Source organism: Anolis sagrei, chromosome 3 (assembly GCF_037176765.1).
Source record: "Anolis sagrei isolate rAnoSag1 chromosome 3, rAnoSag1.mat, whole genome shotgun sequence".
NCBI classification, from domain to species: Eukaryota; Metazoa; Chordata; class Lepidosauria; order Squamata; family Dactyloidae; genus Anolis; species Anolis sagrei.
The window spans coordinates 11,466,392-11,490,608 of NC_090023.1; positions in this window are offsets into that span (position 1 = coordinate 11,466,392).

A 24,217-nucleotide genomic window follows, 5' to 3' on the forward strand; every position below is an offset into this window, starting at 1 on the left:
AAGAACAGCCCGACGATATTTGGAACTGCATTGGCTCAGGATTTACAAGGGTTCCCATCTGACCCTAAAAATAGGGTGCTTTTACAATATGTGGATGATCTTCTTTTGGCAGCCACGTCACAAGAAGAGTGTTACAGGGCGACTAAGGAACTATTACATCTACTTTATGAAAAAGGATACAAGGTTTCTAAAAAGAAGGCCCAGCTGTGTAAAACTGATGTCAAATATTTGGGTTTTCGTGTGTCACAAGGAAAGAGACAATTAGAAATTGAAAGGAAACAAGCAGTTTGTGCCATCCCCACCCCCACCAGTAGGCGTCAAGTGCGAGAATTCTTGGGGAGTGCGGGGTTTTGCAGAATTTGGATACCGAACTTTGCTATCATGGCAAGACCTCTTTATGAAGCTACAAAGGGGGGTGAAAAGGAACCATTTAATTGGACCCCCGAATGCGCCCAAGCATTTGCCCAGTTAAAACAAGCTCTGGTGCAAGCACCTGCATTGGGCCTGCCAGATTTGGAGAAGCCATTTACCCTTTATGTTGGTGAACGAGATGGAATAGCAGTGGGGGTGCTTACCCAGCTACTAGGAACCTGGGCAAGACCAGTAGCCTACTTGTCCAAACAAATAGACAAGGTAGCAAAGGGTTGGCCATCTTGTCTACGTGCTGTAGCTGCTACGGCCTTGCTGACTCAAGAAGCTGATAAGTTGACTTTAGGACAAGAATTGGTAGTTATGGTTCCTCACTCAGTAACAGCTATTATGGAATATAGAGGACATTATTGGTTCACAAATAGCCGTATGTTGAAATATCAGACCTTGTTATGTGAGAACCCTCGAATCAAGTTACAGGTTTGCAGTACCTTAAATCCTGCTTCACTCCTGCCTATTGAAGGAGAATTACTTCAACATAATTGTTTGGAAACTATGGATGAGATATATTCCAGTAGGCCTGACCTAAAAGATCAACCTTGGCCTAAGGCGGATGCCACTCTTTTTACAGATGGAAGCAGTTTTGTTGAAAATGGACAAAGGTATGCTGGATATGCTGTAGTAACTGCAACCACTGTGTGGGAAGCAGAACCACTTCCTCTAGACACATCAGCTCAAAAGGCAGAACTGATAGCCCTAATTAGAGCTCTTGAATTGTCAGAAGGAAAAACAGTCAACATTTATACAGATTCAAAATATGCATTTACTACTCTGCATGCACATGGAGCTTTATATAAAGAAAAGGGTCTATTAAATTCTGCTGGGAAAGAAATACGACATAGTGAGACCATTCTGAGATTGTTAGATGCTGTCTGGATTCCTGCTAAAGTAGCAGTGATGCATTGTAAAGGACATCAATATGGCGAGGATCCTGTGACCTTTGGAAACCGATATGCTGACACTACCGCAAAGGCCGCGGCCCGGAAGGGACGAGGACAAGAGCCGGTCATGGCCCCTTTGCAGGTAAGAGACTGGTTAAGGAAAGATGACTTGTTATATACTCCAGAGGAAGAACAATGGGCCCAGCGTGAGAAAGCTGTAAGGAAAAATGGATGGTTGGTGTTGCCTGACCAGAGGCTGTTTGTACCCAGACAGATAGCTTGGGAAATGATTAAGGAGGCACACCAGGAAACCCATATGGGAAAAACAGCTTTGGCCTCACTAATGGGACGACAACTTTATATAAATGGGCTCACTGCCCTAACAGGAATAGCCTCAGCCAGATGTCATATTTGTGCTGAAAATAACCCCAGAACAGGACCACTGCCACCTCCAGGGGTTCAATATCAAGGAAATACACCTTTTGAATCTTTAGTAGTAGATTTCACTGAAATGCCAAAGTGTGGGCCTCATAAGTATTTGCTTGTGTTTGTATGTACTCATTCTGGATGGCCTGAAGCATATCCAACTAGAACTGAAAAGGCGGCTGAAGTGTCAAGGGCACTTCTTAGAGACATCATCCCAAGATATGGGATTCCTTTGCACATTGGTTCAGATAATGGACCAGCTTTTGTATCAGAAGTCTTACAGTCCTTGGTCCGACTATTGGGGACGAAATGGAAGTTGCATTGTGCATATCGACCTCAGAGCTCAGGAAAAGTAGAAAGGATGAATCAAACTCTAAAAGGAAAATTATCAAAAATGTGTCAAGAGACTCGCTTGCCATGGACTAGGTTACTGCCTATAGCCTTGCTCCATATTAGATGTACTCCTACTAAGTTTTTGGGCCTGTCCCCGTTTGAACTTATGTATGGAAGACCTCCCCTTGGATTGAGGCATCTTCAAGGAGATATTAATCAATTGGGACAGCAAGCATTAAAAAGGGATGTTCAAGCATTAGGGCTGGCCATAGCCCAACTTCAACAATACACTGAAGAACTAAGACCGCCTTGGCCAGCTACTCCTTTACACTCCTTCCGCCCGGGGGACTCAGTGCTGATTAAGGATTGGAGACTAGAACCGTTAAGACCAAAATGGAAAGGGCCTTTTACTGTCTTGCTTTCAACTCCCACAGCTGTCAAAGTGGAAGGAATCAAAGCCTGGATCCATTACACCAGAATAAAAAAGGCACCACCTGAGTGGACTGCGACTCCTGAACAGAAAGATCTCCTGAGACTTCATACCGTCAAACCAACAGCGCCATGAGACCCAGAAAGAGGACTACGGCTCTGGTTTTGACCACATACCTGGAAGCTGGTCAAATAAATCAGACAGAAGATTGAGGAGCACTGTGGAAGTGCCAACGTGTATGGGACATTCTTCAATAATTGTGATAAATAATTTTGTTTGATTATGTTAAAATTGTTGTTGTTCTTTTCTTGCTTTAAAATAAGGATCTGACATCCTGAGTTTGCGATGCTACTGTGGAACATTCGCTCGCAAAAAGGGGGGAATGTGGTGGCTGCATGAAGAAAAATAATGAGAAGTGAGGGGTTACCTGTCTGAGAAGGAAAGTAGAATCTTTGGTAGAAGGGAAACTTTACAGATGACTCAGAAACCTTTCAGGCTGGTTTATCTTATGTCAATATTTGAATAAGCCAAGGCTGAAGCTAAATGTGTTACTAGGGTTAGTGCCAAGTACAAAGTTAATAATTATTAATCCAGGGAAGAAGCGAACATCTGAAGATATGGTATAACAGCGCCACCTCCTGTCTGGTTGATGTAAATAGCAGGCAATTAAATACACCTTTTTAATGGAGCAATTGAAAAAACTAAAATATTATGAATGTATTGTGAATGTATTATGGGGGAAATTAAGGAGAATTAATAAGGAAAATGCTTGTTTTGGATAAATTGAAGAGATATATATGAAGACATATGTATGAAGAGAAATATATGAAATGATGATTCATTCTAAAGATTATGTAAGTCCTCTGGGAATGTAGTCAGCTGATGGAAGGGAAAATAGTGGATCTTGCCAACAAATGTTCTTGGCTGCGATTCCTCGAGGACAAACGGATGTTGATTAGATTGTGTAAATGTCAGGATTTTTCTGCGCATGTGTAACCTTGAGAATCATGCTATAAATGCTGGAGCAAATCTGACTTCCAGTGTGTGTCAGATATTGTATTCTGAACACCCGATCAGGCCTGATTGAATAAAAAGCCTGGAATCTGTTGCTGTCTCCCTTCTCTTCCTTCCTGATTGCATTCATCTGATCCTGGGTAACAAACCTGCTGCTACACCTTTCTCTGAATTAGCATGCATGGCCATATTTTTGTGCCAGTCTCTACAAGTGTTTGGATGATGGGTTCAAAAGTTGTAACCATCTCCACCTGCACAAGGGCCCACTGGTGGTGCAGCAGGTTGAACTGCTGAGCTGGTGAACTTGCTGACTGAAAAGTTGGTGGTTCAAATCCGGGGAGCGGGGTGAGCTCCCACTGGTAGCCCCAGCTCCTACCAACATAGCAGTTTAAAAACATGCAAATGTGAGTAGAATAATAGGTACCGCCTCTGCAGGAAGGTAACGGTGCTCCATGCAATCATGCTGGCCACGTGACCTTGGAGGCGTCTACAGAAAATGCTGGCTCTTAGCTTAGAAATGGAGATGAGCACCACCTCCCAGAGTTGGACACAACTAGACTTAATGTCAGGGGAAACCTTTACTTTATCTCCACCTGCACAGGTATTACCCCTCTGGTCTTATCATTACTTGTCTTCAAGCAGGCTCTAAAGACACATCTATTTATTTAGCCTTTAAATTAGATGGGACTTTATGATCCCTAAATATTCCAAAATCATCAGATCATGTCTGATATGTAAGCTAAGCAGTGTCAGATCTGAATAGTACTTGGAAAGGAAACCTTCAACAAATTCCAGGTGCTGTAGGTTATATTACAGAGGACGGAAATTACAAAGGCACTCTTAAGAAAACCAAATGAAATGCATGGGGTTGCCATAAGTCTACAGATGACTTGAAGGCAGACACACACACTTCCTATTGGTTAGGTGGCACTGTCTAGTTTCAATTGTGGATTTTGATTTTATCAATGTTGTATTGTTTTCTTCTGATGCATGCTACCAGGCTTGTCCTGAATTATGGTTTATGGATCTTTCAGATACTTCAATAAGGAAGCCCCGGTTCATACAGCAAAACGGACAACAGTACTACTCTTCTAAATTGCAGAAAATTATAGATTACAGCAAAGACTTGTGTAGATCATGAAAAATCATGGTTTGCGCTAAAAAAAAACCCTGGAGTACCACAACATCTAGATGCATAAGCAATATTCTGGACAAGGACTATGGTTAGAAGATAATATAAAGTAACAGTAAAGATTCCCATTGGCAAGGCAGTCAGACACGGCTGCATTTTATCACACTAACACAAGGTTTATGCAGAATATAATAATCCCTGTGTGTTTGCTCTTTTAACTTTTAATCTTTTAACTTTGTAGATTTGTTTAATATGATCACTTTAGTAATTTCTAGGTCTGCCCGCTCAACTCTGTGGTCAACATCTAGTAGAATTTGACCATAGATTCTTTAGACATTACTAAAGAGATGTTTTCTCCGGTGGAAGAAATGTTTTTTTAATTAATACTTTACCCACTTTTGCAGGAGTGATGCACCCCTAACGCTTATGAAGGTGAAGGGTCTACTGTATATCACACAAAAACCAGAATTAGAAACAGAGAAGGAAGTGTAAAAACTGAATGGCAATCATTTTAGATATGCAGATGATACCATACAGTGTTCCCTCGCCACTTAGTGGTTCGCTAACCGCAGACTCACTGTTTTGCGGCTTTTCAAAAAAAATTAACTTAAAATACAAGCAGCAAGGAAAATCTGTATATAACAAATTTGAGTTGCAAAGTTACTCACAGGCTTCTTCCTCTGGGGTTGAAGAAGGCTACCAAGGCAGCTTCCTCCGAGGCAGCTTCCACCAGGGCCAAAGAGGGCTGCCAAGGCAGCTTCTGACAGGGCCAGAGAGGGCCACCAAGGCAGCTTCCGACATGGCCAAAGAGGGCCGGCAAGGCAGCTTCCACCAGGGCCAGAGAGGGCCACCAAGGCAGGTTCTGCCAGGGCTTCTTCCTCTGGGGTTGAAGAAGGCTACCAAGGCAGCTTCCTCCGAGGCAGCTTCCACCAGGGCCAAAGAGGGCCACCAAGGCAGCTTCCACCAGGGCCAGAGAGGGCCACCAAGGCAGGTTCTGCCAGGGCTTCTTCCTCTGGGGTTGAAGAAGGCTACCAAGGCAGCTTCCTCCGAGGCAGCTTCCACCAGGGCCAAAGAGGGCCACCAAGGCAGCTTCCACCAGGGCCAGAGAGGGCCACCAAGGCAGGTTCTGCCAGGGCTTCTTCCTCTGGGGTTGAAGAAGGCTACCAAGGCAGATTCCTCCGAGGCAGCTTCCACCAGGGCCAAAGAGGGCCACCAAGGCAGCTTCCGACAGGAGCAGAGAGGGCCACCAAGGCAGCTTCTTACAGGGCCAGAGAGGGCCACCAAGACAGCTTCCACCAGGGCCAAACAGATCCGCCAAGGCAGCTTCCACCAGGGCCAAAGAGGGCCGTCAAGGCAGCTTCCACCAGGGCCAAAGAGATCTGCCAAGGCAGCTTCCACCAGGGCCAAAGAGGGCCACCAAGGCAGGTTCTGCCAGGGCTTCTTCCCGGTCGCTCTTCTTTGGGCAACCAGTGAGAGCCCCATGCCAGTGGGGAAGCAGGTAGGAAGGGAGAAGGGTGGCTCCAGCAATGGGAGGAGGGAGCAATGGGAGGAGGGAGGGAAGAGGAGAGGAAGAGAGAAAGAGGATGGGGAGAGAAGAGTGGGCAGAGCTATACTGTACATATACAATATAGCACCCCTACATTGTGATTTTTCACTTATCATGAGGGTTCCTGGAATCAAACCCCCACGATAGGTGAGGGAATACTTTATTTGTTGTGTGCCTTGAGTCATTTACACTTATGGCCAACCTGAAATGGACCTATCGCAGAGGCAAGGTTTGTTCAAAATACATTTGCCTTTGTTTGAGGTTGTGACACTGTGACTTGCTCAAGGTTACCAAGTGGTTTTCCATGGCTAAATGAGGGTCTGAACCCTGATCTAGAGAGTTACGTGCAGAAATTGCAAAGAGTTGGGCTAGGTATTGATGGTGCTTGAGGAAGAACCTGCGAAGTTGAATAGTAAGAAGCCAGAAATGATGACCATAGATGATTCCCACCGTTTTAAAAATCTGAAATAGTTGAAAATTTCCTATTCTTCGGCTCAGTCACTAATCAAAATGGAAACCACAGCCAAAAAAAAATCAGAGGGTGACAATTGAAGCAAAAATTGGGGGCAAGTCCATGGTTAACCCCTGTTAAAGATTGGCAATCTCTGGATGCTGCCTGGGCATACAGGTTTGACTTCTGGGTAAAGGGCTGGTGTAGGCAATAGGCTTGTGCATGATGAATCCATTTCAATCTTTTTCCTTCGGCCAATCTGGCTTCTTTGGCTTGGTTGGATGGCCATCATGACTAAGGGCTTGCCTTTATGGTTTCCTGTCCATAACAAGACCACGTGGCAGCCAATCACAGCTCCTCTTCCCCTTTTTGGGAGCATGTGGCATGCAAAGAGGCTGCTGTGTGCTCTTCCTCACATGGAATTTTCCTTTGAGTCCTTTCTGTTGGGCCAATTAGACTAGAAGAATGCCGTGCCGTATCTTACACAAGCTGTGTCTGCTTCCTTAATCTCATTGCTGAAACCCAGGCTCCCTTGAAGAGAAAAAAGGAAAGGGTCCCAGGAAGGATGCTTCCTTAACCTCGATGCTGAAATGGAAGCTTCCTTGTAGGGGAAAAAACGTAAAGGGTCCCAGGAAGGATGCTTCCTAACCTCATTGCTGAAAACCAGGCTCCCTTGAAGGGAAAAGGGGAAAGGGTCCCAGGAAGGATGCTTCCTTAACTTCGTTGCTGAAACTGAAGCTCCCTTGTAGGGAAAAAGGGAAAGAGTCCCAGGAAGGATGCTTCCTTAACCTCGATGTTGAAAACCAGGCTCCCTTGAAGAGAAAAAAGGAAAGGGTCCCAGGAAGGATGCTTCCTTAACCTCGTTGCTGAAAACCAGGCTCCCTTGAAGGGAAAAGGGGAAAGAGTCCCAGGAAACATGTTTCCTTACCCTTGATGCTGAAACCCAGGCTCCCTTGAAGGGAGAAAATGGAAAGGGTCCCAGGAAGGGTGCTCCCTTAACCTCATTGTTGAAATCTAGGCTCCCTTGAAGGGAAGAAAGGAAAGGGTCCCAGGAAGGATGCTTCCTTAACCTATTTGTTGAAATGCAGGCTCTCTTGAAGGGAAGAAAGGAAAGGGTCCCAGGAATGGAAACGGGAGCCACATAAGTTCCCCACTGCTGCCAGCGGGCTGGATCTAGCTGTATTTTTCAGCTGCAGAATGAAAATGCCTATCTGGCTACCCGCCCATTTTCGGAAGGCATGTGAAAACTGATATGGGGGTCTACTGGAATCTGGCCAACACAAAAGAATCGAGGTTCAGCTGAAATACACAAGCTTAGAAGACAAGCCCAATGACTTGGAAATGACAAGACAAGATTCTCAAGTGGAAAGATATATCATTAAATCGCAAAGTCAGAATCATCCAGAGCATAGTATTTTCTGTGTATGATGGCGAAAGCTAGAGAGTGAAAAAGGCTACAGAGAGAAAATCAACTCATTTGAAATGTGGTGCTGGAAGGAGAGTTCTGTGGATAGAACTTTTCATTTCATTAGTGTGACATTTCTCCCTCCTGGCAATGCTGAATTTTCAGCCCCTATTACTTCTTCCATATTTACCGGTACTACCATCTATGCAGAGGCACTACAAGCCGTAAATTCACTAATGGCTGTAAAGTGCTTTAGGGTGGAGGATTATAGAAATGCAAAGTTTTATTGTCCTCTGTCTAGTCTAAGAGGCAGCTGCATATATATTATAACATACTTCCAAGCTACAGGTGGCCAGTCAGATATAGCTTCTATTGTGGAATTCCACTCAGGACTTTATTGCATGAGAGGAGCAAATTGTCATCGAAGAAAGACTGTCACCTTCGGTGATGGTCTCAATTGCATGATGCCATGAGCATCCTGCTCTCAGTTTATCTCATCCCAGCAATTAATCTATTTACCACTACTGTTGGGAAAAAATCCATCAATCCTGAAATATTCCTGTCATTTTAGTGTGACTTTGTATAAAGTCACTGCACCAAGCATGCCAGCACTGAAGTGGCATTACAGGATGGGATTCTCCTCCTCTCCCCATAGTCTTTCTCCAGTTTCACTTCACTTCACTTCACTTCACCGCTTGTTATATCCAAGCTGATTCTTCTTAAATTTACAATAATATTTGATGTTAAAAAAAATAATCATTGCTGGAGTTGTCAAACTGTTTTTTAAAAATAATAAAATTTACAGAGCAATGGAAGAATGCAGTTATGAGGGTAGTATATTAGTGGGACCATGGGTTGGTGAATCCATGCAATTTTGAGAGGTGTGATAACAAAGGTGCTCATACCAGTATGTAGTCACTATCAGTAATTGCATGAATAGTGGCCTTGTGTAATAAAGTTCTTAGTCATGTACTACACAGTGGCTGAGATCCCATATTGAGGAGATAGAATGCAACTTTACACTCACACATTATGTATCAGTTGCTCAACCTTGCCTTGTTAATGAATTGCACGATTGCACACCTTAATGAACATGTAAAACAGCATTCACAATGGACAATGCACATTTGTACATGCAAGGAACCTACATCACTATTGATGCTCAATTCCATAATTGTTAAGTGTCCAATTACCATTTAGACACATATAAGACACTGATTTATTGGGTATTAACTTTTTGATATGAGTACTACTGCAGGGTTTGGCATCATCCATATCTTCCAAGTCACATAGGATTTCAATAGGATTCACTATTATCCACTGTTTCCTGATTCCATGGATAATTCAGGCCACACTATATATATATATATATATATATATATATATATATATATATATATACACACACACACACACACACACACACACACACACACATACATACATACACACACATACATACACATACATACATATACATATACATATACATATACATATACATGTAAGTTCACAGCAGCCGCTCCCAGAAAAGACACAGGACGCCAATCCGTAATCAATCAGGGAACTTTCACTACTGGACACGAATACACAATGAAAGCCAGGATTGGCATACAGACACAAGTCAACCCTTATATACCCTCCCTCACATTCGAATCCCCTCTTCCCGCCGACTGAAGATCCCGCTCAATATTCCCCGCCAAACCACCAACTGCCCTTCCCAAGGCCACCAGCTGCAAATCCTTATCGGTTCTCCATGTCAGGAATCTGGTTTTTTGCGCCACCATCCAAGGCCAGGAAACCAAGTCCTGACATATACATACACACACACTATATACTATATACTAGCTGTCCACTCTGGGGGTCATGGGGGTCCTGTGTGGGAGGTTTGGCCCAATTCTATCGTTGGTGGGGTTCAGAATGCTCTTTGATTGTAGGTGAACTACAAATCTCAGCAACTACAACCCCCAAATGTCAAGATTCTATTTCCCCCCAAACTCCACCAGTGTTCACATTTGGGCATATTGAGTATTTGTGGAGAGTTTGGTCCAGATCCATCATTGTTTGAGTCCACAGTGATCTCTGGATGTAGGTGAACTACAACTCCAAAACCAAAGGACACTGCCCACCAAACCCTTCCAGTATTTTCTGTTGGTCATGGGAGAACTGTGTGCCAAGTTTGGTTCAATTCCATCATTGGTGGGGTTCAGAATGCTCTTTGATTGTAGATGAACTATAAATCCCAGCAACTACAACTTCTAAATGATAAAATCATTTTTTTTTTAGTGAAGGACATACATTGGGTTGTTAGGTGTCTTGTGTCCAAATTTGGTGTCAATTTGTCCAGTGGTTTTTGAGTTCTGTTAATCCCACAAACAAACATTACATTTTTATTTCTATAGATAATACATTTTCTTGGATTTGTAAGTTGCCTTGACTCTTAGATTTGGGAAGGAATCCAGATGAAAACAACAAGAAACCCGCAATATAATTCCCAACCAGCTAGTGTTGCCAGGTTGATGAAAGAGAAAAAATGGATGGCTGAAAGTCATGACATGCACTCCTGACAATCAGGAAACAGCTATTAGCAACCTTGTGTTCGCCTAAATACCCAGTGGAAGTATTGATTTCAGTTAATTTACCCATGTGCTTCTCTGCAGAATTAACATACAGTCCACATGAATGAATGATGATGCACACATTTTTATCTTGAGGCCCACACCCCCCAAAAGAAAAAAAAACCACACTTTCCAACCTTCAAATAGGGGACGTCCCTTATAAGAAAGGAGATGTGCCACATTTTCCAGACCTCAAAAAGGGAACATTCCTTATAGTAATGGACACCTGCCTATGCCAGAAGGGATGCGTTTTCCAGAACTCAAATAAGAGACACAATTTATGAATACGGGAGACATCTGGCAACTCTACAACCAGCAGAGATAGTTCAAGTTATAGAACATGAATTTTGGATATGAAGCTAGTCACAGCCGGAAGAGCATCAGACCACACTGGTTTGCCCCACTTGCACAGGAGAATCCCCTTTGCTGAATTTGGCATAGAATCTACTTCATCCCATCCTGTAATTAAATAGAATAAACATGATACCTGCATTGTTGTTGTGTGTCTTCCTTTTTGAGTTATGGGTGATCTATCGTGGAGTTTTCTTGATAATACAGCTTCAGAGGGAATTGCTTTTGCCTTTGCCTTCCCCTGAGGCTGAGAGGGTTTGACTTCCCCAAAGTCACCTTCTCAGAGAAGGAGATATCTTTCCTTGTTTTGATAAGAGACAAGGTACATGCTTAGATTGATCCAAGAATAAGTTGATCCAGGTTTTGGGGGTCTATTTTTGATCAAAATTTCTATATATGAGAACATATAGCAGGTCCTCCAAATGCTGTTGCATGATTCAGTTATATTAGCTCTTTTTATTATGGATGTGGCACTGAGCATTGTGCTGAAACCACAGGTTCAAGGCGAGGATTGAGACTATCACATTGACGAGAAAGAGGGATGAGTTCACAGCTTCTGGAACTGACAGGGGGAGAAATGTTACAGAAGGAAATGCCAGTCTGGAGGAGGCATCACCCATTGTCTAGACCAGGGGTCCTTAAACTAAGGCCCTGGGGCCAGATACGGCCCTCTAAGGTCATTTACCCAGCCCTCGCTCAGGGTCAACCTAAGCAAAAGCATACAACAAGAACAAGAACACGAACAACAACAACAACAACAACAACAACAACAATCCTATCACATCAGCCAAAAGCAGGCCCACACTTCCCATTGAAATATTAATAAGTTTATATTTGTTAAAATTGTTCTTCATTGTAAGTATTGTATTGTTTTCAAGATTTTTTTTTGCACTACAAATCAGATATGTGCAGTGTGCATAGGAATTCATTCATGTTTTTTTTCAAATTATAATCCGGCCCTCCAACAATTTGACCCTAACCCTAACCCTAACCCTAACCCTAACCCTAACCCTTTACAAAGTTTGTGGACCCCTGGTCTAGACAAAATATGACACAGGGAAATTGTGTTGTGTCTCTGCCTTACTCCAAACACATTGAGCTCCCAGTTAAACCCTTGTACTGGCAAGACTGCTGACCAAAACATCGGCGGTTCTAATCTAGGGAGCAAGGTGAGCTCTCATCTGTCAGCTCCATCTTCTCATGTGGGGACATGAAAGAAGCCTCCTACAGGACATCTGGGCTTCCCCTGGGCAACGTCCTTGCAGATGGCCAATTCTCTCACACCAGAAGTGACTTGCAGTTTCTCAAGTTGCTCCTGACACACACACACACACACACACACACACAAACCCATGTGTAAGATGGCATCTGGACAATCTGCAGTATATTAATCGTGAAAAAAAAAGACCAAAGAGAAATAAACAACACCGCGAAATGCCACCAAGTAAGACTAGCAATATGCCCAGAGAGTGTACATTTCTGAAGTGCTAATTGCTGTTACTTCCCTCGGCTAATATTTAAGACGCTCTTTTAAAGGAGGTTGCATAACAATCAGATTATGAGATTTGAGATTTGACAAAAGGAGACACTTAAAACAATTGCTTTGTCATGGTTTATTACAGCTTTGTTTGCAGCAAATTACCAAGAGAGAGGGAAATTGTAATAATTATAAGCTTACTTTTTATTCCTACAGAGGCTAGCATTAGGTTCTTCCTGAAATCGCACTGCAATATAGGATATTTTCCTTGTTGTCCAGGTGAGATGTGATGTTATGTCCTACACCTAGTGTTGTTCATCGCCCTTATAAAAAAGTTGGAGAAGTGGTCCCAATCTTTGCACCTCCAGGTGTTTGGGACATCAACATCTGGAATTCCCAATAAGATTGGCCAACGGTCAGGAATTCTGGGAGCTTAAGTTCAAAACACTTGGAGGACCAAAGGTTGACTTAGAGGAAGAAGCTGATGGAATATCCTCTAACTGCCATGATTTATCAGGGACAGTGAGGATGTGCTCCTTTTCCTTTCACTTCTTCAGTTCCTTTAAAAATGTTAATGCTTCTTCTCCCACCTTCCCACTCCATTTACTTCAAATGCTGCAAATGTAATTTGCACTTAATTAACATATGACCCACCATGGAATTTATGATCATCGGGGGGACGCCCTGATCTTGGTCCCATCACCCTCGCAAGCCCGATTGGCAGAGATGAGAGACAGGGCCTTCTCAGTGGTGCCCTGTTTGGGTATCAGCCAGCACATCAATGACTTAAATCAAGACATAGTTTTCTTAGATCTACAGAGATACTCGCTGGAACATCTCAGCAATCGAGAGTCCAAAAGTGGCAGGCTCAAACCCAGCACCTCAATCCGTGGGTGATACCAGATGAGAGACTCCTTCCTGGGCACACTGGGCGACCTGGAAGGTGCTGAACAGACTGCGCTCTGGCACCACGAGATGCAGAGCCAATCTTAAGAAATGGGGCTACAGGGTGGAATCCACGGCATGCGAGTGCTGAGAAGAGCAAACTACAGACCACCTGCTGCAATGCACCCTGAGCCCGACCACATACACAATGGAGGACCTTCTTGTGGCAACACCAGAGGCACTCCAAGTGGCCAGATACTGGTCAAAGGACATTTAATCAGCTACCAAGTTTGCAAAATCTGTGGGTTTTTTAAAATCTGTTTGTTTGTTTTGTTCTGTTAGAAATGTAATACAATGGTATGGTTGCTGATGACACGATAAATAAAATAAATAAATAGTGGTGCCCTCCCCCCATCTGTGGAATGCACTCCCCAGTGAAATCAGGGTGACTCCTTCTCTCTTCTCCTTTAGGAAGAAACTCAAGTCTTGGTTTTGGGACCAAGCATTTGGGCAGCTGGCTGAGCAACAACTGTAATGTCTTGTGAAAATTGTCAGTTAAGAGACCTTGGTCTGGAACTCTAGACTATGGTTTGGATTTGCAGACTCAGATTTGGGTATGTTAATATTTCAGGGCCAATATGTATTTTTATTGCTTTTTAATGTATTTTTATGTCTGTTGACCTGTTTATGTTAATTATTGTGTTTTAACTGGGATTGCACCGGGATTGTGGTGCAGCTGGCGCACTGTGACCAAAAGGTCATGAGTTCGAAGCCAGCCTGGGTTGGAGTGGGTTTCCAACCAATTGTGTAGCCCGTTGTCGACCTTTGCAACCCGAAAGACAGTTGCATCTGTCAAGTAGGAAAATAAGGTACCACCTTAAAGTGTGGGGAGGCTAAATTAACTAATTTATGAGGCCATAAAGACTTCAGTGTCGCAGATGGACGATGAAAGCGACAGCTCCCCTGGTGGTCAGAAAAAGTTAATAGCCTCTGTCTATGTCTGTATATGTTGTAGGTCAAAATTGGTATTGAATGTTTGCCATATATGTGTACACTGTAATCCGACCTGAGTCCCCTGCGGAGTGAGAAGGTATAAAAGCTGTAAATAAATAAATAAATAAATAAACTGTTTCTTTGTCGGGATCTAATGACTGCAAATTGTAAGCTGTCCTGAGCCCCTCTTTGGAGGTTGAGAAGGATGAGATACAAATGCTCTAAATAAATGAATAAATAGTAGGGAATGAGGACTATGGCGGCAGAATCTTGCAAGTCCAGACAAAAGCAAATTCTTACAGCCTCTCTTAACTTTCTTTTTTTTTTTCCTTGTTGGTAACATTTGCCATCTTTACAACACTAGAATTTTATTCAGCCAGATGTCTCCTAGTTTTCATCTGAGAAATAATGGAGGGCATGAAATGGCACCCAACTGAAAAGGGTAGTTAATATCTAAGAAGACAGAATGAAGATTTATGATGCTTTAACAGATAGTATACCTGGCTAAAACTAAGAAAACGAATGTCAACAGTGACAAATGTAAGGCACTACATTGGCAAGTGAAATAAAATGTATAAATATAGATGGGCAATACCTGGTTTGAATGCAATGCATGTAGAATCATAGCATCATAGAGTTGGAAGAGACCACAAGGGCCATCCAGTTCAACCTCATTCTACCATTCAGGAATATACAGTTGAAGCACTGAAAAAATGGTTATCCAATCCAGTACCCATTTAAAAGCCTCTAAACTGAGGCATCCTATTCTACTGCCAAACAGCACTTACCATTAGGAAGTTCATCCTAAGTTTGCTCCTTCCTTCATGTTACATCCTTTCAAATGTTTAAATATGGTTCACATGTCCCCTCTCAACCTTTTTCAAGGTAAACATACCAAGCATTCTAAGCTGCTCCTCATAGAGCTTGGCTTCCTGACCGTTTACCATTTTGGTCACCCTTCTCTGGAGATGTTCTAGCTTGTCAATATCCTTCATGAATTATGGGGTCCAGAAATTGACAAAGTATTCCAGGTGGAGTCTGGCTAAAGGTGAATAGAATAGATCTTGACCACGGTGATCCATGTTCTGGTTACATCCTGAATAGATTACCGCAACGCACTCTACATGATGATCTGCTGCTTTTCAAAGCCATCTTCTATGTGCTGAGTCAGGTTCAGCACTTGCGATGTGCAGCTTTTGCCTTTCCTGAAGCCAGCTTGCTGTGGAATCAGACATGGGTCTATTTTTTCCATAATTCTATGCAGAATGAGTCTCTCCAGAACTTTGTAGAGGTGGCACAACAGGGAGATTGGTCTGTAGCTTTTTGGATCATTATGGTCTTTGCCTGGTTTCAAGATGGCAATGACTCTTGCTTTCCTCCAGATTTTGGGGATCTGACAGGATGCAGTGCAGTTGTTCATCAGCTCCAGTAGCCAGCACTTTGCTTTTGGGCCAAAGTTCTTGATTTGTTCCATCCGTAGATCATCCAAGCCAGCTGCTTTGCCATTCTTACATTTATTGAGAGCCATGTCCAATTCAGTAGATGTAAAGGGTTCATGAAGGTTGTTGTTCTCAATCTCTTGCTGTCTGGCTATTGGTTTCTTTCCTACTTTGGTGGCAAGGTTGGGTTTCCCGTTCTTCAAGAGTTGGTGTGCTATCTGATCTGCCTTTATGTTGGCATGGGTATTAGTTTGTAAGGGGTCATTGCTCAACTGTCTTAGCAACCTCCATGCCTTCTGGCTGCTCCTGCCCATGTCGACCTCTGTGATCAGCTTGATCCACTGTTCTTTCTTGGCTTCAGAGATGGAAGACACAATGCTCTGCGCTGCCTGAAGAGTCTGCTCACTAAATGATGTTGCCTTCGAAGGCTGTTTGGAAGATCCAAATGGTCCAATGGGCAGCGGCCAGATTGCACGCTGGAGCAGCATACAGGGAGCATACAAACCCCATCTTATATCAGCTCTACTGGCTGCCAGTTTGCTACTGAGCACAATTCAAAGTGCTGGCTTTAGCCTACAAAGCTCTAAATGGTTATGGCCCAGTTTACCTGTCCGAATGTATCTCTCCCTATGAACCATCTCAGAGATTAAGATCATTCGGAGAGGCCCTGCTGTCGGTCCTCCCTCTTTCGCAGATGCAATTGGTGTGAACGATAGACAGGGCCCTTTCAGTGGTAGCCCCCCGGCTGTGGAACTCTCTCCCTAGTGGTATTAGATCAGCCCCTTCTCTCCTGCCCTTCAGAAAGAGCATGAAAACATAGCTTTGAGATCAAGCCTTTGGCAACTAACACAGTGCAATATATCGATTAGGATTTATGTGTAATGATTACAGGAATGGTCTGACTATGATTGCAGATAATGTGGTTTTATAGTTGTAATTGCAATGTTTTATATGTTTTAATGCTCTTAATATCATTTAAATTTTTAATGGAATGGTTTATTTAATTGCATATTGGATGTATATTGTTTTTAAGGCATTTAATTATTGCCTATGATGTAAGTCGCCTAGAGTCCCTCTTGGGGTCAAGAAAGGCAGGGTATAAATACAGTAAATAAATAAATAAATAGATCTAGCAAACTATATCTGACTCAACAATGCAATGTCACAGTCAAAAGTAATGCAATCTCAGGATACAGAAACAGCAAGGTTAGGTTGCTGTGAGTTTTCCTGGGTGTATTACCATGTTCCAAAAGCATTCTCTCCTGATGTATCACACACATCTATAGAAGGCACCCGCTGAGGTTTGTGAGGTTTGTTGGAAACAAGGCAAGTGGGGTTTATATATCTGTGGAATTCTTTCTCCCCCCTGGACATGTGGCTGAAACATCAGGAGTGAATGCTTCTGGAACATAACCACACAGCCCGGAAAACTCACAGCAACCCAGTGATTCCAGCCATGAAAGCCTTCAACAAGACATCCAACAGCAAAGTTGATTTTGTCAGATCACAACTGAATGGTGGAGGGGCCATGAAGTTGAATTCCAAGGACTCTCAGAGACGCTGGGCTGAAATGTGGCCACCTCTGATCTAGAATGTTTTCAAAAAGAGCAACTAAGATGGCAAAGAGTCAGGACACCAAATCTTAAAGCAAACAAAATCTTAGAGGAATGATAAGGGTTCTATTCAAAAGTGGGAGACTGATATGATTGTCATCTTAAATATCAGGAACATTGTCTGGTGGGAGATGGAGTAACCCTGGTTTCAGGTTCTCTACAGAGGTGGACCCAAATTGATGACTTCAAATTTCAATAAAGGAAGTTGAGATTGTGACAGCGCAAGTGGCGCCACCTATGTATAGAACTGTTAGTTGCAAGATTTAAACTGTTGTATCATGCTTAATCCTGCCCCTTTTTACCCTGCTTATGTATAGTTGTATAGATTAGTTGCTTGTAGCTGTCAATCAGTACTGTTTGGCTCCACCTCTTCCTGCAAGAGGAGATAACTTCCTTTTTCTTTTTCATTCTGCCATCAGAGTTCCTACGATATGGACGTGAGTAAAAGACTTGATTCTAAAGGACCCTGATTTAAGTTACCTCTTAGCACCAGTTCTGAGGTTTTTTCCCCTGGGACTCATGCTTTATGTCCAGATCGTCCTGGATAATATTGAGGAGTTCCCAGGCACCTTCAAGCCGGTTCTTTTGGCACCAAAGGAAGATCCTGAATCTTCAAAACATAGGCCATCTGAACTGGGGTTGTGGTTTGCTCCGGCATTCACAGCCATTGAGGAAAGAGGAAACTTGGTGAGGCTTCTCAGCTTCAAACCCCTTGGACGCAGGACTAATTGAGACTGTAATGTATGTTTTCCTTCACCCCTCTAAAGTTTTCCAGCTCATTGCTTTGAAGAAATGACTTTGTGATAAATAAAACTTATCTTGAGCTATTTACAGTGTTTTGGGTTTTTGGGAGTTCCAGTTTCCTATAGGAGGGCAAGAAGCAGTCCCTTGGGGGAAAGGTGCCACGTCCATCCCTCCTTCATTAAGACTAATAGCCCCCAAGCGCGACGGCACAGTGATGAAACAGTAGGAAGAAGTCCCTGGTGTTAAGCAGAATTTCCTCTCCTAGCCCCACAGGGAAGGATTAGCAGGCCACACTGTTGAATAAAGGACCGAACTTTATACAGTATAGCCCTTGTATCCATGGGGGATACATTCTTGAATTTACTATGGAAACGGAAAACCATGGACAACAGCAAACTCTTTCAAAATGAATGACTATCATTGGAGGTTCCTACAGAGCAGGCATGGGCAAACTCTGACCTTCCAGATGTTTTGGACTTCAATTCTGAGAATTCCTAATAGCTAGTAGGCGTTGAGGTCCAAAACAGGAGTTGTGGGAGTTGGAGTCCAAAACACCTGGAGGGCCAAAGTTTGCCCATGCCTGCTATAGAGTCATGCTGGAGGACCCCCAAGTAAGGTACCCTCCCTAGGAATTTGGAAATGCAACTGAATGTTAAGTTCTGGTGGAAGCATATTGTAGAATTGAATTGAGATCCTAGAAATACCATGGTCTCATATGAATCAAGATGCATTCTACCCAAAGGTAGTTATATTATTTTGGCACACTGGCCAGAAAATACCACAAGCACCTCTCCCATATCCTAGGCAATAAATAATATAAGTCTTAGAATGTAAGAATGAGAAACAAACAATTAATCACTGGCTGCTTATTCATGGCAGCACTAATCTGCTGCCTGAAGCAATCACTTTACTCCCTTGAATGGTAGGAGTGACCTATTATTCTATACACCATTGCTAAGCTCGTGTTAAGCTCATGTTTGTTTAGTAATACTAATGCTAGATATGGGAGGGAGTGAGAAGGTTTATAGGGGAAATTGTTGGTGCGACAGTGCTTCTCCCATGCACTGATCCAATTACCAAAAAGTCTTTTTCAGTTTAACATGTACTGCTATGACTTTTTCAAGTTCCAACATGCAGAGGCATTGCTGGTATAAATGGCCATATGCCAGGGAGGGAGTTCCATAGCCGAGGGGCAATCACTGAGAAGGCCCTCTCTCTCGTCCCCGCCAATCACACCTGTAATGATGACGTGACAAAGAGCAGGGCCTCCCCAGAAGATCTTAATCTCTGCAGTGGTTCATAGAAGGAGATGAGTTTGTGCAGGTAAACTGGTCCAGGGCCATTTAGAGCTTTATAGGCCAAAGCCAGCACTTTGAATTGTGGTTGGTAGCAAACTGGCAACCAGTGGAGCTGATGTAACATGGGAGTTGTGTGCTTCCTGTATGCTGCCCCAGTTATTAACCTGGCTGCCTCTCGTTGGACTATTTGAAGCTTCCGAACTGTCTTCAAAGGCACATTACTGCAGTCTATTCTAGATGTAACAAGAGCGTGGACCATTGTGGGCAGGTCTGACTTCCCAACATAAAGGAAGTATCTCTAGGTTTTGAGATACAGAACATATGCCATATACGGGTTGTTGTAGGTTTTTCTGGGCTATATGGCCATGTTCTAGAGGAATTCTCTCCTGATGTCTTGTCGAAGGCTTTCATGGCTGGAATCACTCAGTTCTTGTGGGTTTTTTCGGGCTATATGGCCATGTTCTAGAGGCATTTCTCCTGACGTTTCGTCAGGAGACGAAACGTCAAGAGAAATGCCTCTAGAACATGGGCATATAGCCCGAAAAAACCCACAAGAACTGAGAGATTTTCTCCTGATGTTTCACCTCCATCTATGGCAAGCATCCTCAGCAGTAGTGAGGTCAAGCATCTGAGGATGCTTGCCATAGATGCAGGTGAAACGTCAGGAGAGAATGCCTCTAAAACATGGCCATATAGCCCGGAAAAACCTACAACAACCCAGTGATTCCGGCCATGAAAGCCTTCGACTATGCCATATACGTTCTGCTGCTCCAAATCCCCATTGGGGAGATGGTGACGGGGTATAAATAAAGATTATTATTATTATTTATTTATTTATTTATTTATTATATACCAGTTGCCATCTGAAATCATAACAGTAACTAAAAAACTAGAGCTGATACTGTTTATCCAATGCAATTTTCTGAATCAGTGCCCCAAGGAACCCCATATACAGTCCTAAAAACCAAAATGCCAAGACTTTGTTTTGTAGGGCTGTATTGTTTATCTCTGTTCTCAGAAATTGTGTTTTTTTAATAGCATGATTGTGTTGGGAGGTGTTTTATGTAAGTCGTTGTCTGCCATAGGCTGTTTGTCAGACGAAACAAAATACCAGAGGGAAAAGTTTTGCAGCAAACTCAAAAAAGGAAAAGAACCAACCCGTTATTTTTTTTTAATCCCCTTTATAACCAAAATGAATGAACGGAATAATCTGCTAAAGATGTCACCCTCTCAGCTCTTTCAAAACAATCAACCAAACAAGGAATCTATGATGTTCCTGTTACAGACTGGAGGAAGATTATTTTCCTCAACAACTGCTATTTATTGTTGCACCGAAGAAGGTGTGAAATGATTCTATCAACCCCGGGTGATCATCTGTCGCATTTCCTCTTTACAAGGCTGTTTATTGTCATCTACTCCTGTCCTCCAGGATTCTCTACTTACATTTCTGGAATATCAGTCTGCCATGTATTTATGTATATAGTTAGCACTGTGATGTTCCTAGTTTCTTACCATATCATTTTGTTTATTTGCATGTTTGCAATATCAAGCTCTTTCTAATTACACCCTTCCTGATTTTCCCCTTGGTTTCCAAGAAAAATACACAAAAACATCTACATGATTGTCATTTTCTTTTATATTTAGTATTTAATTACTTTATTGTCGCATGCACATGTATTTCTGGCTATATCACATTGACGCATATGTTAAGTTTCTGGATTATTTGTTTTCAGTTGGCTTGGTTTTAGAAAAGTGTTTCCAAAATAGCTGGTTGAGCTTTTCCTTTACTATGAGGAAGGGGGGTAATGAATGGATTTATGAGGGTGTCTCTTCCATTCAGATGCAATGAGGGACACATCTTTGGTGGGCAAACGGGCCCATTTTTAACCTCAGGGACACTTCAGGGATTATAATCCAAAGTGCTGTCCAAATGTATCTCCCTCTACGAACCATCAAGGAGCTTAAGATCATCGGGGGAGGCCCTCCTCTCAGTCCCACCACCTTTGAAATTGTGACTGGTGGGGACGACAGACAGGTGGTGGCTCCTCAGCTGTGGAACTCCCTCCCCAATGAAATCAGATCTGCCCCTTCCTCCTGGCCTTTCATTAAAAAACTTAAATAATAATAATAATAATAATAATAATAATAATAACAATCCTTTATTTGTACCCTGCTAACATCTCCCGAAGGACTCGGTGCGGCTTACAAGAGGCCAAGGCCCAAACATCACAAAAACAACAGCATCACAAATACAACAAAAAACTCATAAAACAGCAATAAACATTAAAACAATAGCAAATAACATTAGACAATAATACCAGGACACATTTAAAAACTAAGGCTGGGCCAATGTAATGATTAAAAAAAAATTAAAATGCTGGGCATGGCAGGTGAAATAGATAGATTTTTTGGAGATAGGTGCGGTGTGCAGACAATCTTAAATCTCTAGTAAAGTGCATTTAGGGACATGATGCTTGGAGTTTCCTATTCTGGGAAGGCACACTGGAACAACCACGTCGTCAAGCTCCTCCTAAAGACTGCCAATGGTGGGGCTTGTCTGATGTCTTTGGGGAGAGAGTTCCAGAGTCAGGGGGCCACCACGGAGAAGGCCCTATCCCTCGTCCACACCAATCGCGCCTGCGACGCAATTAAATCTTTCTTTTGAGAAAGTGATTCTGGCCATGAAAGCCTTTGACAAGCCTATAGATTCCTAAACACTTCTCTCTAGGAATTTCTAGGATCTCTAGTATGACTCTAGGGACCTCTTCATATGTGCCAATCAAATCACCATGGATTGTGGCGCTTCCAGCACTGCCTGTTCGGGGGCATAGGGAACCTGTTGCCCCATGTCCCCATTGTGCAACTAACTCTCATCTCCATCCCATTGGGGGGTGGGGTTGGGAAGTGTCTGCTGCCTGACTTCCCCCATTAATCCAAGTCAACACAGAAAGCCTTCCATTTTGCCGTGGTGGCAGAATGTGCTGGTTCACCAAAGGTTTCCAATGGGACCCTGCTGGAAATTGCAACAGGCTCCATTATAAAGGAGAAAGCAACTCTTGCAATAGCTCAGATGTACTAGCCAAAACATTACAGTAGCAATGGATTGGGATTACTCCATTGGTGGCAGAGATTTATTAATTTGTCTAGAGTTCTGTCTATCCCACCATTTGGCTCAGAGAGCCTTTCAGAGAGCTTACAAAACCAAAGACAATTTCCCTGAAAGAACAGTAAGAATAAAAACACACACTGGGTGTACTTTTTACAAGAAAGAAGCAGCATCAGCACAGTGGCCAAGCATAAAATAAAACCATAAAGCATGAGAGCAGTGAGGAATTCAGGAAATCAGCAAAAGCCAACAGGAGTAGAGAGTTTTAGATATTATGTTAAAGGTCTCAAAAGCTACAGTGGTTCACACGTCTTGCTCTGGAGGTCTTCAAAAAAGGGCTAGACAGCAACCTGGTGGGGATGTTTGAGTGGGATTTCCTGCACTGAGGACTTGATGGCCCACAAGGCTCCTCAAGTTATATGAGTCTATGGTAGGTCTCTAGAGGGATGAAGCTATGACAGTTTACAGAAGAAATACATTAGCAATGAAATATATAACTTAAGTCCAGCCTTCCTGAAGGATCATATAATTCCATTCAGACTTTTAATATTTGGGAGAGAAGCCCTCCCAAAGAGAGATGTCTCACTATTTTCACAGGTGGGAGCATAATTTATTTTATTTATTAATTTACAACATTTCATGCCCAGACACGCATCAAGGAACATGAAAGGCACTGCAGACTCCTTCAACCAGAGAAGTCAGCCATAGCAGAGTACCTGATGAACCAGCCTGGACACAGCATATTATTTGAGAACACAGAAATGCTGGGCCACTCCAACAACCACCATGTCAGACTACACAGAGAAGCCATTGAAATCCACAAGCATGTGGACAATTTCAACAGAAAGGAAGAGACCATGAAAATGAACAAAATCTGGCTACCAGTATTAAAAAACTCTAAAATTACAACAGCAAAACAACAGAGAGGAAACAACCAGGCACAGATTAACACCTCCCAGCAAGAGATTTTCCCAGGCTCAGGCAGGCCTTCAAATGCTAATGAAGGTGATCAGCTGAAACATTCACACCTAACTGCAGCAGAGAAGAGCTCTTTGCCCCACCCCAGCCATTCCACAGATATATAAACCCATTTTCCTATTTCCAACAGACCTCACTACCTCTGAGGATGCTTGCCATAGATGCAGGCGAAACATCAGGAGAAATGCCTCTAGAACATGGCTCTATAGCCCGAAAAAACCCACAAGAACCTATTTCTACCTCACCCTTCTCAACCCCCGAGGCGGGGGGACGGGGGACGGGGACTCAGAGCGGCTAACACTGGCAACAATTCGATGCCACAATATCACAATGAACAGCAATATAAAAACCATAAATATACAATAAATTAAAAACATAACATTAGTTATACAATCATATAGTTGTTTCCATTATTATAACAATCATATGGTCCAGTTCAGTGTCCAAAGTGCTGTTATGTCTGCTAGCCAAAGGCCTGGTTCCACAACTATGATTTCAGTTCTTTCCCAAGGGAAAGGAGGAAAGATGCTGATCTAATCTCACTAGGGAGCAAGTTCCACAAGTGGGGGGTCACCACCGAGAAGGCCCTGTCCCTCGTCCTCACCAGACGCGTTTGCGAGGCTGGTGGGACCGAGAGCAGGGTCTTCCTGGTGGATCTTAAACTACAA